The sequence below is a fragment of the Dermacentor albipictus genome, chromosome 8, assembly GCF_038994185.2.
Source record: "Dermacentor albipictus isolate Rhodes 1998 colony chromosome 8, USDA_Dalb.pri_finalv2, whole genome shotgun sequence".
Classification (NCBI taxonomy): domain Eukaryota; kingdom Metazoa; phylum Arthropoda; class Arachnida; order Ixodida; family Ixodidae; genus Dermacentor; species Dermacentor albipictus.
In genome coordinates, this window is record NC_091828.1 from 76812915 (window position 1) to 76829047 (window position 16133).

Consider the following 16133-nt stretch of genomic DNA (forward strand, 5'->3'; position numbering starts at 1 on the left):
TCACAAGTAACTTTCAGAACTTCCCTAGTGAATGCGCATCGGACAATTTTCGCAGAGAACACATCAGACAGCGGGATGACACCACTTAGAGCCAAATCCACTTGGACTTCCGATCAAGAAAAAGCCATAGAACTTGACCTATATCTTAGAACTGTGAGTAAAGAAATTATAAGCCAATTCAAGACAACTAAGGGACCTAAAAACAAGACTGAGTCGGAGAGTCGTATCATTTCAAATCGTAATTGCCGGATTGAGATTTTTATTAAGGAACCAGGTAAAGATGGAAGTATAGTTATTTGGCCAGGAGAAAAATACAAGCACGAAGCTTACAGACAACTAAACAATCCAGAACATTACCGTAAGCTACATAACAATACGACATTATCCTACACAATGACAATTACCAACAGGCTGAAATCACTTTTGGGTGATGAATGTATAACACCATAAGAATAGAAATTTCTTAACCCAAGCAACAGAAATGCCGGGCGCTTCTACCTCCTTCCAAGGGTGCATAAAATTCCATCCACTGAACTATAAACCACTAATATCACGGGGCGCCAGATGGTATCAAACAACAACACACGACAGAAACCAACTCCCCATTCCTTAACCACTTCCTTGGTGACATTCCAAAAGCACTTCCATCATTTGTACAAGATACGCCTCACCTACTGAGAATTATGGGGGGAAATAATGCTAAAGGCACACTACGCAAAAAGATATTCTCGAAACACTATACGGCACGGCCTTTTACACCAGCATTCCAATCCTCGATGGTTTATGTTCGATAAAACAAACGCTGTCTAAACACAATCCATGAAACTCTATTGAAGTCTACTTGTCTCGCCTTGAATTAGTTGTACCACATAACGACTTCGAAATTGAGGAGAGTTACTACCTACAGATACGTGGGACAAGTATGGGTACGCCTTTTGCACCAAACTACGCGAGCATAATAATGGGGATTCTAGAAGCAGATTTCCTATGGCGCTGCACTGAGAAGCCTCACACATAGCTACGATACGTTCAATTCAACTCATTCAATTTAATTTTAATTTAAAAAATACATTTGGTAATAATAGCATTCAATAGATTGGTCTAAGTACATTGCGCTTGTAACCAACCAGGCAGTAAATAGAGCGTCTAAATGTATGTAACAAAAATGTGCCACAGAGTTATTGTATCAACATCACGTGCTACACATTATTTCTCCAAATTTAACAATTCACAAGATATTCCAGGTGTATATAACAGCATCTTACAAAAACCGGATTTGATACACGGAGATCTATGTCGTGTTTACACAAAGTGTAAGAGAAAAAAGTGTATTTGATGTGCAGGCAATGCTGTACATCCAAAAACATTTTGTTACATTATATATTGGCCCCCACAGACACAAACCATTTTCTAATTTCTTCATGCATTTTTCTTTTGAAGGTAATTCCCAACAGGCCCTCGTCAATTTGATTAATTAAAGACTTGGAACATAATATTCGAGCCCCTTGCTACCATAATTATTAGGACAACGTAATTTAACGAAGCTCTCCCTTGTACGTAATGTTACATTTTTGAACTGGTATGTTGAAATTGGAAAACAAATACCGCGAAAGCACAACAAAATTAAAGAGTTCCTGTATTCGTACTACACAAAGAAGAACGCATGTATTTCCCATGTCAGCTGATTGCAATGAAGTGCCGTAAGTTGCTGTATTTGCAATTCGTGTAACTGTATTGTTCAAGGTTTGGTTTTTACAGTGTGAGCAAGTGCCATATAATGTGATCGCGTACATTAATACAGATTCAATTAATGATTTGTATATGGTTAACCGCAAGTTCAGTGGCGTTTTCCCTCGCAAGTAGTACATCGTTGCCTCAGCGGCCCTTATCCTTTTAGATATGTAGGTAGCTCGTTCAGTCCATATAACATGTTTGTCAAAGAGAACACTCAGGTACTTAAAAACTGGTTAATACCCTAAAAGCAGACACTTACACGGGGAACACATCGAACCGTGCATGTATAAATGCAGCTCTTGGGAAATATTCTTATTCGGGTTCCTAAGACATAGCAGCTTTTTTTTGCGATTTACATAAACTGCATTTTCTGAAAACCAGTCTATTACATTGCTAATATCCTGCTGAAAGGTTTGATTGTTTGCTTTAAATCCAGATATCTGGAGGCCAAATGCTGTATCATCTGCCTATAGGAGCAGCTTCGAATTAGTTTTTAACAACCCAGATCAGATACATATATGTTGAAAAGCAATTGTGCGAGCATGCTACCATGAGGCACCCCATAGTTCATTAGTTGAAAGTTTCCATAAATGTCCCCGAGTCTCACACGCTGTATTCTGTTTTAAATTTAATTACTAAACACTTTCTAAACTCGTTCTGAAAGCCCAAGCAGTTTAACTTTTCCAGCAACGTATTGTTGTCTATTGTATCAAATTCTTTGTTTAGGTCTAAGAATAGTGCTAGTACTACGTGGTTATTTTCAAACGCATTGTTGTTGAAATCCGCAAACTTCAAGTAGTGTAACCGAGTTGTTATTCTTTGTAAATCCAAACTGTGCCATGCTAATTAAAGAAAACCTGTTGCAGAATGATTGCATGGCAAATGCAGTGCGTTTTTCAAAGATGAAATTGTGATTGGCCTGTAGTATGCCCACTTTGACTTTTTGACATTCTTATTTAATGGTCTCAGCATGGATACCTTGAGTTCATCAGGTATTTCACCGGTTTCGAATATTGCATTTAGTATTTTGATCCTAACTTCGTTTAGCTTATTAAAGTTGTAGAACAGATCTTTAAAGCGAATTTTATCATACCCAGGTTGTTTGTGCTTCTTCATCTGGCGCATTATAGCATTTAGAACATATTCAGAAATAGGCGGCAAATACGCAGAATCCATACAACCATGTTTCGGCCGATACCTGCTATCTTTATCAGCGTTCATACGTCTCACTTCTTCTGCTCCACTTGTGAAGGTCGTATGGAATTTATCGCATATGGTGTGCAAATTTTCCCTGGGAAAGTTTTTTTTACTGCTTCGTCAGAAGACATTTTCTTTGATCTGCCCATCATTTGGTTTGCCAGTTTCAAAGTTCTTTGCGATAATTTTTCTTCAGGTAAACTGCCTCATGAGGTACCTTTGATGTGATTTTATAATTTTTGTGGTTATACGATTTCTTAATGATTTGCCTTCATCTCTGGATGAAAGATATTCTAAGTCTTTATTGTACTTTTTCCAAGTTTCAGCTCCAGATAACATAAATGAACTAGCCCTTTTGTCATCCATTCATTTTCAGCGTTTCTTATTTTAATCTTTACACGTTTCATTGACTTGAGAGAAATATCTTGCGATACTTGTGCTATTTTCTTGTACAAACTAATGTGACCAAGTAGCAACAGGGACATCAAATCAAAATTTTTATACGTTTATCTACTATGTTGTTATCTAATACCTCTTTTGTGATAGCGTGATCATCGCAGTTTTCAGCGTGTTTATCCGTCATCACCACAATGGACACAAATACTGATCCACTAATTTTATTTCACAATACCAGCAGCATAGCCTTCATTTGCACATCAAATAATAATGTGGTCAATGCAGAATTTTGTAATTTTTGAGCTGCGATATTCCTCTCTAGCGTAATCTTTAATTAAGTTGTCTAGTTCAAATTCTGATAATAAATTTAGATAATCCCTTACAACTCGACTAGGCTCCTTCATTGTGTTTATGTTAATGTCTCCAACTAATAGTAATCGCGCTTCATTCGTGCATGTTTGAAAAAAAAAATATGCTTAAGAAAACCATTCGCGTTCATATTAGGAGGTCAATATATCGCACCTAACGTATAATCCACATCCTGTTTATTTATAGAAAGTCCCACTACTTCTGGATCAGTAAAGCTTACTTCCGTATTATTCGATATCCAGTCATCATGAATGAACACAACACCTCCACCTTTCCTATATTTTCTGCACCACACATACAAGTATAGCCATTTAGGGTATACATATTTACCGAAGAGATGTCTACATTGACTTCAGTTAAAACAATAGCCTCACTGCGGAGAACTGCTCGTTCTAGACATAAACATAATTCCTCCATATTTCTTCTCAATTTGTGTATATTTATGTCTACTTATTTCGATTAATTTGCAACCCCTCGTCCTTTAAATTATCATTTACATGAGCATTCCAGCCACTGATGTTGCGAAATGTACCCACTACGTTATGTAGATAAGGTCCCTCTCTGTCCTGATGTGCTTTTTCGGTGCCCCTTCCACTTTTCTCATTAGCATTCGTTCGTTCTGTGTCCACATGTAGTGGTAGCCTTTTTGTTTAGCAAGCTCTCGGTATTGCCAAATATATTGCTACGCAAGAACAAAACGAAGACCAGTGAACGTGCATGCGGTCCCAAGTGGGGGGAAGGAAGAAGAGGACAACGCTCAGTTGATCAGCCAGCCCCCACTCGGGACCACAAGCACGTTCACTGGTCTTCGTTTTGTTCATGCGTAACAATATTGTTTTGGTTCCTTGTCATGTTGTGATTGATAAAATTGTTGTAATCGTTTAGCGCTTTTCTTTCTGATAACCAAGTGTCCCTAGTGTTCTGATCTCTGAAGCGAACAATGATTGACGAAATCTGTCAGGCCATGCTCGTGGTCGATGCACCGCTTCAATTTCCTCATGTTTCGGTGCCTGCAATTACTGTAGCCTAGAGCTAAGTTCTGTCAATGTACAATATAAATCTTCCTGAGGCGCCTCACGAATTCCATGTATTTAAATGTTCCTATGACGCGAGTAGTTTGACAGGGTACTCCCATAATTTCAACAGTGCCTTTCCACAGAATTATTTCGCTTACTCTTCCAGCTTTTTTCTCGTTATTTCCGCATTGCTTTTTCTCCTCTTTTTTCCTGCTGTTATGTGCACAAATTTTATTTACCATGTATTGCACCTTTTTCTTTTTCATCTGGTTGGGTATACACTGTTGGGAGTTTTCGCAACCCTCCTTACACAGTGCCCTATGGGCCTGTAAGGTACTTCACATAAATAAAAAAAATAAATAAATGGATAAATGGAAGCATGTTAGGTCAAGAATCGACCATGAGGTATTCCTGTGGTCATATCGTGAAAATCAGAATTACCTTCGGTCATTTCTACAGCGGGAACCATAACGCATGAACGCTGACCATAACACTAAAGAGTACCAAATGCTTTTTGAATATAAAAAATGATTTATGAATGTTTGCGGGAACGCCAGGTGGCGCCGAGGAGTGCAGACGTGTTCGCATCGGCTCTGTCAATAATCTTGCCTATTAGCGGCCAAAATCATGTGACAACCACGGAATTCGCAGGATTTGTGTAGGAAGACACCAGGAACGCGCTGATACCCCCTGTTTTGACAAGTGGGCCTGGTTTCTTCCAAGAAGATAAGACCACCGCCCGAGCATGCCGGCCCGCCACGCTAAGCCTAACGGCGTACCGGAGCGCGGACCCCCGGCAGTCAGCTCCCGGCCCAAGCGTAGCGCCGCCACGGCCCAACTTCCAACGGACAACGACCCGGAAATAGCCCAGGACACCATGGACACGGATGACCAAGCCATCGAAACCCAAGCGGGATCTGCGGCCGATGCTGAAGAGGACTTGCTCTCGCCTGACGAGGTGACACAGGGGGAATCAACCAGCGACGCCGACGAAAACGAGGAGAAAGAGACAGCACGGGAAGATGACGAAGCCAAGAATGGTCAGTGGCAACTTGCACTATCTTTGCGAGAACGAAAAGGTCTAAGAAAACAACTGCGAACAGCCACTGATGACAGCGGAGCTCGATGCGACGGTGAGGGCAACAGCAGCTGCATTGCCAGGGCGCCTGCAGGAGAGCGAGCTCAACGCGGCGTAGCGTCTATAAGAGCCTGACGGCGAACGCGCGCGGTGCCGCTGCTCAGAAATGACATGAAAATTATCATGCGTCCCAAGCCAGGACTAGTTGTAAAAGAACTTAAAATCTAGGAAGTTGCGCGAGCGATAGAGCGTGCCAGCGGCGACCCGGAGACCTGCAGGAGCGATAAATTTCTGCTTCGCCTCCGCAACGGGTCAAACATAATCATTGTAAGTACCCCATACGAACAAGTGGCGGAGAAGATCATGAAGATCAAAACGCTGGAGCTCAATGGCACTAAACATCCGATGAACACCTACATAACCACCCCTGAAGGGTACCTTAAAGGAGTGGTACACGGACTGGAACGCGAAACCCCAGAAGAGGAACTTTTAAGTCATCTCCGAGTGCGCACTCAAGGAGTGACAATCGTACAAGCCCGGATGCTCGGCAAGTCTGAAACCGTAGTGATAACGTTCGATGGACCGATAGTGCCACGCTTCGTCTACTATTACGGTGGCGAAATGCCATGTGTGCCTTATCAGCCCACAAGACAATACTGCAAACTGTTTAAAAGCAAGGGACATAGAACGGACGTTTGTCCAACGCCCACGGCAAAGGCGTGCAGCAATTGTTGGCTAAGGGACCCTCCTGAGGACCACACCTGTGATCCAGAGTGTGCCCTGTGTGGGGGGGGCTCATCCCACGGGGGCATCGGAGTGCACCAAAAAACTCAAACGGGTCCCCCAAAGGGGCAGGCCACCACTGTCGCAACGTCTACGCCGACCACAAGCCAACGGAATCCTCAAGAGACGCTGGTTCAGCATGGACCGTGAGGACTCTGCATCACCAGATGGGGCCCGTTCCAGGTCCCGATCCAGTTCCCGATCCAGGTCTAGCTCCCGAGACCGCTCCAACTCCAGGGACAGTGGCCAAGAGAGGGGCCAAACAACAAAACAACAGCCGAAGAGCAAGAAGACTGTGAACAAGGAAGGCAAAAACAAGGTGAGCTGGGCAGCAATCGCCACCCAACCCCGCCACCAAACAACACGACTCACACGCCTAGAACGCGAACTAGAGCTAATGCGAGTGCGAATAGGGGACCTAGAAAGAGAAAATAGGCAATTGAAAAAGCAACAAATGCAGCAACCACAACGAGAGCCTAAACCAGTCCAGACAGGACAGAAAGGACAAAAGCTACCGAATTTAGAAGGCGACACCGTAATTACCTTGTCGATATTGAAAGAAACCATAAAAGAAGTTATACCCACAATCATAGAGCAGGTAATGATTCAGGTAGATCGAAAACTAGAAGCCCTAGACAAGAAAATCCAGGCACAACAAATAGAATTTACGAAAGCACTGAGAAAACATGCCACAGGCAGCAGCATAAGAGAAAACGCAGAGAAAGTATACAACAGGCCAGGCTTGTCGGCCATTACCCAGGCGACACACAATGCCTAAACATCAAAAGCACGCTTCCGAAAAGTGCGAAATATGGCAGAGGAACTGCCGCGGGTTCCGGCGTAAAATGGGACAACTGTCGCAGCTGGTGATGACACAAAACAGATCACCAGCTATCATTGCTTTGCAAGAAGCCGGAACAAACCCAAAATTACAGGGATACGAAACCTTCAATACCGAAGGTGAAAACTGGAAGGTCGCAACATTGGTGGACAAGAAAGTAACGGATTTATGTCACAAGTCCATAGAAGGAACGGACATTCCGCATATAATAACAGAAATCACATATAAAGGCACGAGAAGAAAGAGTGCCTTCATAATTAATGTCTACAGCCCGCCGACTCAGAAGAGAGCAACGTTCGACAAACTATTTCAAGAGGCAGCAAAAATGGCGAAGGGGAGACCTCTAGTGATAGTTGGGGATTTTAATGCCAGGCACTCAAGCTGGGGGTATCCAACCCAGAACAATAAAGGCAAAAATATCATGGGACAAATAGAAGCGCTCGGCATAACACTTCTAACCGACCCTGCAATGCCAACAAGAACAGGGAATAGTATCTCCGCAGACACAAGTCCGGACTTAACAATAACCAAAAATTGTCCAAATGCGGAATGGTGCAACACCCTCGAAAATCTAGGCAGTGACCATTGCATTATAAGTACCACAATCCGCACAGCTCAAATCCGCAAACAAATAGGTACAGCTAAAATAACAGACTGGCGGGCGTACAGAGAATCGCTTAAAGAACATACCACGGACATAAATGATTTAGATAATTGGTGCGAATGCATATGAAATATAAAGCAGAAACATACCAAAACCATCACCAGGACAGACAAAACGCCTGAAGTGGACCCTCACCTATTGCATCTGTGGGATGCAAGACGAAGCCTGACCAAAAGATGGAAGCGACAGAAATGCAACCGCAAACTCAAAATGAAAATCAAAGAAATAACCCAGAAGGCCGAGTAATATGCTAATCAACTTACAACAGCCAACTGGGAACGCTTCTGCGGATCACCTAATGGAATCCTAGGGACGGCAAAAACGTGGAACATCCTCAGAGGAATGATTGACCCGCTAAAAACCAGACGCGAAGGACAAAAGAACTTGGAGAGATTGCTACACTCGTACCCAGGCACAAAAGAAGAACTCCTACAGGTAGTCCATAGAAAATGCTTCGGTAACAAAGCCCCGATACCCCCATACCAAGCTGATTACATCGGACACCCAAACCCAGAAATGGATGAACTCTTCACGGTAGGAGAAGGTAAAGCAGCAATCGCCAGTACAAAACGGAACACAGCGGCAGGGGCGGACCAAATATCAAATGCCATGATTAGAAACATGAATGATGAAGTCATAACAGCCCTTACGAACTTTATAAATGATCATTCGGTCAAAGGAACGATACCACAGCAATGGAAACACGCTGTGATAATCATGATTCCAAAACCAGGGAAGAAATTTACTTTAGACAACCTTAGGCCCATCTCTCTTACATAATGTCTTGGAAAGGTGTTCGAAAGATTAGTAAACACTAGACTCCAACGTCATCTTGAAGAAAACAACTTAATGTCTGATACCATGTTTGGCTTCAGACCACATCTGTCAACACAGGACATACTCCTGCTTTTAAAGGAGGAAGTGTTAACGAGCGTCCCCAAGGCCGGAGAACACATTGTCATGGCTGTCGACATAAAAGGGGCCTTCGACAACGTAAGTCACATAGGGATACTGGATGGACTTGCAGAGACCAGCTGCGGTCAAAGGACGTACCAGTACATCCGAAGCTTCCTCAACGAGAGAATAGCAGTTATAAAAGTAGGAAACGATGAATCTGAAGTCATCCATCCTCTCAAGAAAGGAACGCCACAGGGTGCGGTGATTTCGCCTACACTCTTCAACATAGGCATGATTGGACTAGCTAAAAAACTCCAAGAAATCCCCGACGTCCACCATTCCCTATACGCGGATGATATAACGATATGGATAACCAAGGGCAACTTGGGAGAGAAGGAGGAAAAGCTCCAACGGGCAGCCAATATAATAGGCAACTATACGCAACAAAGAGGACTCCAGTGCTCTGCGGAGAAGTCATAACTCATTCGCCTCACGAAAAAAAAACAAAGAACTGACCCGAGCCTCAAACTCGAGATCAGGCTGGACGGGAAAATTATTCCTGAGAGGTCAATAGTAAGAGTGTTGGGGATGTGGCTGCAATCTAATGCCAGATGTTTACACACTTTAAACACGATCAGAAAAACAACGCAACAAATTAACCGGATGATAGCCCGTGTGGCTCATAATCGGACAGGAATGGGGGAACAAGACACCCTCAGACTGGTGAACAGCCTGCTCAATCAGCAGACTAATGTACTCCCTTCCTTACCATACCATAAACAGGGAGGAAGAAGAAAAGGCTGATACAATAATAAGGATGGCATATAAGACAGCCCTGCGGTTGCCACGCAACACTTCAAATGAGAAGCTTCTAGCCCTCGGCCTCCACAATACATTTCATGAGCTGGCTGAGGCCCAACTCATAGCGCAGAGGAGTCGATTGGCGCAAACGACAGTCGGCAGAGCTCTTCTTCTAAGAGTGAGCCTTGGAGAATGCATACAAATACACCAAAACGCCAAAGGTCTACCCTGCCAGATTAGAGCTTTGTATGAGGTATCACCAATACCACAAAACATGGATCCGACATTACACGCAGGAGGGAGAAAAGCTCGGGCAGAATACATAGACAAAACAACAAAATACTTGGACACTGCACGATTCACGGATGCTTCACCATATCGGGCCAACGCAAAGAACATGGTGGCAGCTGTCGTAAACCGTGAAGGGAAAATCACGGCCTGTGCTTCGGTTTCCCGAGCAACCATTTTAGAAGCCGAAGAGATAGCCATCGCCTTAGCTATACGAGAAGGCATAGAGCGCAATGCTCAACTAACAATAGTCACAGATTCTCAGGCCGCATGTAGAAACTGTCAGAAGGGACAGATCAGCGCGAGGGCACGCTGGATACTTACCGAAATCAACAGAGACCTTGACGTCAGGTATACCCAAACTATAACATGGGCCCCGGGACACGAGGGTGTTACTGGGAACCTCCATGCAGATGAGGTGGCTCGAGGTTTTACTAATTGCCGAGCTGCCCATGGCAACATGGGGGAGGACCCGACACCCATCGATCCAAGTAATAAAGCGATCTTGCAACACTACAAGGTAATCAGAAGGCTCTACCCAGCCCTGCATAGGAACCTTTCAGTCATGGACTCAGCGACGTTACGCAGGCTCCAAACAGACACATACATAAACCTACATAAATTGCACATATACTACCCAACAGCATACAAGGACATATGCCCGTGGTGTGGGAGCACACCAACGCTCTACCACATCACATGGGAGTGCACAGCTCACACAGAAGAACAAGAAGATAATAACACGAGAGCGAGGTGGGAGGCATTGCTATCCAGCTCCGCCCTTGGGGATCAGCTCAGGCTCGTCCGCAGGGCAGAAAGGATGGCGAGGGCCAGCGGTGCCTTGGAATAGGGGCCCGACCACACGGCGTTACCCCGTTTTAGGGGCAAGGAAGTTCTTTCTACGAATAAAGTTTTGTTCTTCTTCTATGAAGCTTTGAGCGATATGAATGCTAGTTTACGACACCAGACACAGTCAACGATAGGCGCCTACTACGAGGAGATCGGGAGCCCAAGTGCAACCTTCCTCCTAAACTGTACCGAAAGGGGAGGCTCCCTCCCCGCCCCCGTCGCCTTGCGATACACAAGACAACTGCGCCGTTGTCAGGCCTCTTTCACCCTCATCTGACATTTATTTTTATGCGGGCTCTAATTTTCCACTTGCTCAATCTTTCAGTTGACTAAAATCTTCTTTTCGCGCCACGATGGCTAAGTGAACTTGTATTACGCTGTTAAGGCCGAGGTCACGGCGTCAAGGTCACGGGATCAAACCCCAGCCGCGGCGGCTGCATTTTGATGTAATTTTAAGTTGAAGCTTGCTATATAATTGTTCGTGTGGGTGTGCTCGACTCTTATAGTTTGTCTTTTCGCTTATTTCCTGCAAAAGCTTAAAGTAAGTGAAAGGTGCATTGAAGAGCAATTTAGCAATGTATCCTTCATTTCTAATGGTTTGGTGAGCTTGTACCTGTAGTGCATAAATATTTTCTAAATCTTCGAGTAGCTTGCAACATTGTTGTGAAACCATGCGATACAAGCGCTTGAAAACGTTATATAGCGTGTTCCAGCTAACGCTAGGCACGACGAACAAATAAAAAATTGTATAAAAGAACATGGTGACAAATCAAATTTTAAAATCACGGAGTTCGGTCGTCAGAACTTTGCAGATCATTGTAGTTTTTAAAATCGTAACTTGCATCGTATACTTATGTGTCGCTGTATTTAACAGCTTGGCTAATCATTTACGTGTGTTAACGGTGTAGAGTGAGAACATGATAATTGACGATGTTCACATTTACAGCTTAAACGGTCACTTAAGAGAAAAAGGATATGGGCTGCTTTGGTAAATTGCCCTTCATCAATATCAGGAAAAGAACCCTAAAAGTGGGAAGATGGTTCATAAGTAACAAAACACTGGAAAGCGCAGTACAGGTGGCGACACTACGTTCTGAAGCCCGCACTTACTGGCGCGTCATGTTCTGAATTTGGACAGTTTTTCCTCGAGCCTAATTCTGTTTTTATTTTTAAATGTGTGTTACGTTTTGTAGTAATTGAAGGAAAAACAAATATAGTATGTTTTGAGAATTTTCATTTTGGTGAAATGGCTCAAATAAGAGAAAATAAATTGAGACATATCACATTACACTGACGTACCAGCCCTGGGGTTTAGGCGCAAAATGAAAAAAAAAGGAAACCATAAATGCAGATGACAATAAAGCATTCAATTTCTCGATTATATAAACATATGTATATTATCGTAAAGTAAAACTAACAATAGACTTAATCAAGAAGGCTTTATCAATAGAAATATATTTGCTATATCTGTTCATGGTACCTATAAGACGTACTAATGTCGTAGTTGATAATCCCTGAATTAGACTTGTGCAACGCACTTGAACAAACATGGATGCAGACAAAATGACGGAACACACGAAGCGCTAAATTTTTCTACATTTCATGTTTCTCTGTGCGAGTTTCTTTTTCGGTCTCAATAACAAAGTTATACTTAGGCCCGTATTCACAAAGGGAACCTACCCTTAACTTAGGACTGAAGTAACCGGTCGGGACATAGCACGTTTCACACACAAATCTTCTACTCAAGGTAAACCTTAATCGCCACTTAACTGACGGAAAGTACAACTATTGGCGACCTTAAGCGCGGCTTTCACTGCGTTCATGAAACAAACAAAATGGCCGACCACTACGACAGCCTCGCCGACTTTGCCGATTTCGTCGGACGTGTGGACGATGTTAGGGAAGATGAGGCACACTGATAACGAGCCGCCGTTACAGCCAGTTCTTAGGGATCGACAGATTACCGTACAGGTGTACACAACGACGCGGAATGCTTTTCGCTGTACTGATTTTTCGAAGCGAGTGCTACCGCGGCTATTGGAAACGCTTCCGCTGTGCCAGAATGACGACGAGCGCGGTCACTCCGTTCCGCCGCTGCTCCAGCTCCTGATCGCATTGCAATTGAGGGCTGCCGGGAGCTACCAAAATGTCATCGACGACCTCCTTAATGTTTCACAAGCAACTGTGTCTCGAATCAACGCAAGCAGGTCAAGAATGATCGCCGAGACTTTTGTTCCCGCAGCTGGTGAAGTTTCCCAACGCCAATGAACTGGCAATGCTAATTAGGAAATTTTGCCCCATCGCCCCGTTTCCTGGTGGGAGCGGATGCATAGACTTCCGTCATGCGCCGATCAGAAGTTCCGGCGTAGATAACGCGCAAGCCTTTCGCAATCGAGAGGACTACTTCTCCGTCAATGTTCAGGTATGTATATTACACTGTCATTGAGAGAATGCAATGAGCGGCGAGAGAAAGTAACGATGTTGTTGTTTGAAATTTTATTACTAGCAAACAACGTTACCGATTTCACGTATACTCGATCGGTTATCCTGTTTCCGCAATTAGCGAACTTCAATGCAAAAGAGGTGTTCATACATCTCGCACGTCACCGTTTGAGTCCTCATTAGCTGTGTGACGGTTAAAATCGCTGAGACACACGGTTGCCTACTTAGAGGACTATGGTCCTTAACATTACCTAGAAACGAGAGACGTACAATTACTGTGTTCTTCGGCATAGCTGATGCATTATTATTTCCGTTTATTCCTTATTACATTGAGCGCAGCCACTGCGATGAGCTGCCGCGGCTGCTGTCATTAATTTCATGCTTCATGGAGACATCTCCAAAGAAAAAAAATTTAACCAGGTCATATACATACCATTCTTCCAAGCTTTAATGTCCATAACCGTCAATTGTTCAGAGATTTCTATCGCAAATAATACCCCCGCAATAGCAATGAGTAGTGACCTGGGGACGTTTTTCATGTCTACGTCTCTGCGAAATGCCGTGCAGTCAGATACTTGTCGTCGCTAGCGCCGTAATGCCAAAATTTCAAGTGCGTGTCTAGCAAGCGTCCCACATCGCGCTGGGGACAATATATATTTAAACATCACTTGCTGTTGTGGAAAACGCGCATCTGTATGCGTAAAATAAAACGAACATACAGGCCTGTCGAGCCCTAACCACAGCTTCGTGTACGAAACAATGGCTTTCCAAACGGCCGCGAAAGAAGAGTAGAAACCGATAATATTAAAAATTTAACGGGTCCAAAAGGGCGGCACGAAATGAACGCCAGGAATAAGTGAGTATACATATATCTACTGTACTCGAATTAAAGTGCAGAAGGAAGAAGAAAGAGGGAAAAGACAATGAGATTTCCTTTCCTTTCACGCTTGACGCACAATATAGTATTGAAGTCAGACGGATCGGCTTGAAAGAAAGTGCAGGGGCAGATGCGTTGCGGCGTTGGCCGAAAGCTATTATTCAAAATGTGAGGAGCTCGCAGGTGAAATATGGACACAAACAACAGCCATGAATATTCAATACCGTAATATTTGTATTCTGCTTGGAATTTTTTAGGGAAAGCTGCAAAATTATTTCTGATTACAGGTTGCAGCGAATCACAGAGAGGTGAGAGTTCCAGTGCCGGAATGATGAAAAGAAAGATCTCAACCGCCGTAGTTGTTTAGCGGCTATGCTGTTGGGCTTCTAAGCACGAGGTTGCGGGATCGAATTCCGGCCACGACGGCCGCATTTCGACGGGGCCGAAATGCGAAGACGCAATTGTATTTAGACTTTGGTGCATGTTAAAAAACTCCAGGTGGTCGAAATTTCCGCAGTCCCTCACTACGGCGTGTCTCATAAGCAGATCGTGATTTGGGCAGGTAAAACCCCATCATGATATTTTTATTTTTAAAAGGTCTCGTCCTTAGTATCGCATTGATTGCTCTTTTATTTCTTTCTTTTTCGCTCAAGAAAACTTTAGGCGTATGTGACTTTAGCGCAATGTATAAGCAGTAGGATCGGGGAGTGACAAATAACAAAACAAATTATGTCGTTTTCTTGATCACAAGCGTCGCCGATCTTGTTTAGAAGCATAAAAGATAACTAAAAAACTATACCTAAATGCGGTAATGAAAATAAATTCTTGTGATGACTGCGTTTAAGACAAATTGAAAGTATTATACTTCATTGATAAAAACCAGTCATACTATTTAGGACTGTCAATATTCTCAGCAACAACGGTCACACGCACAGATTGTCAACCTCATGACTGGATTGTGTCCGTTCAGTTTCTCAATTGCTTCTGAGTCGTCTGCAGTATCGGTGAAGGGGGATCATTACGTAGAAACGGAAGGCCAACTCGCGCATTGGAGACGCTCTTTGTTGCAACTAAACAACTTGATGTCCATCTCCTTATATACACTCGGCGCGCATGTAGTCAGTAATGTGCAAGAGATAGTTGCTTTTGCCCTTGCGCTGTACTCTTCCGAAACGCTATTTTTGCAAATTTCAAAGCGATCTAGTTTTAAGGGCATCTCACGCAGTGAGCACAGCGCCAGCGGCGTTGTGCGTGTGTGAAAGCTGTGCCAATCACAGCGCGGCGCACGACGCGTGCCGCGTTTCTACCAATTACATAGCAGCCCATGGCAAGCATCGCGCTTCCACCAATCACAGAGCAGCATTCGGTTCCTTGAACCTTGAACGCTCCCAGATGGCGCTTGCCACCGTGCGTCCGCTAGAGCAAAATTTTGCAAAGGAAGCTTATATTGAAAAAGAAAGGAGCAAATATCCCGAATAATACGGCAACAGGATCCGTTGAAATCCCAATACAGCTAATCAAAAATACCTCAGTCGAAAGAGCGAGGCACGGCGCGCTAATGCCATAGGGCAATGATTAGAACGAAGAAAATTCTGGTTTGATGTCGTGTAAGCAAGATGAACGTCATCTACAAAGGCAAAGGTGATAGGGATAACACGACCTCGTACAGGTCCGTTACAGTAACGTCAGTAATGTATAAACTGGCATTGAAGCCATACAATTGCAACTAAGTGGGTGGAGAAAAATGATGTACTGGGGGAACTGAAGCATGGGTTCAGACCGGGTAGACTCTTTGTACTAACTGAGTGCATAGAGATTTAAGTGGCTCCCAATTCACCTTTACCGATGTAATTCCTAAATATTAGAGGAGCCTATCACAAACTAGACAGGAAATATAATGG

The 16133-nt window shown here is 43.7% G+C and overlaps 1 long non-coding RNA gene across 1 annotated transcript in view; it reads right to left on the reverse strand.

Moving 5' to 3' along the window:
• The window catches only part of LOC135921089 (uncharacterized), a 39184-nt gene extending 25291 nt beyond the window's left edge, over positions 1–13893 (reverse strand). The window contains exon 1 of the long non-coding RNA XR_010570448.1: positions 13789–13893. This is a non-coding gene — a long non-coding RNA (uncharacterized lncRNA). The remainder of the gene's footprint in view (positions 1–13788) is intronic.
• Between the last annotated feature and the right edge of the window lie 2240 nt (positions 13894–16133).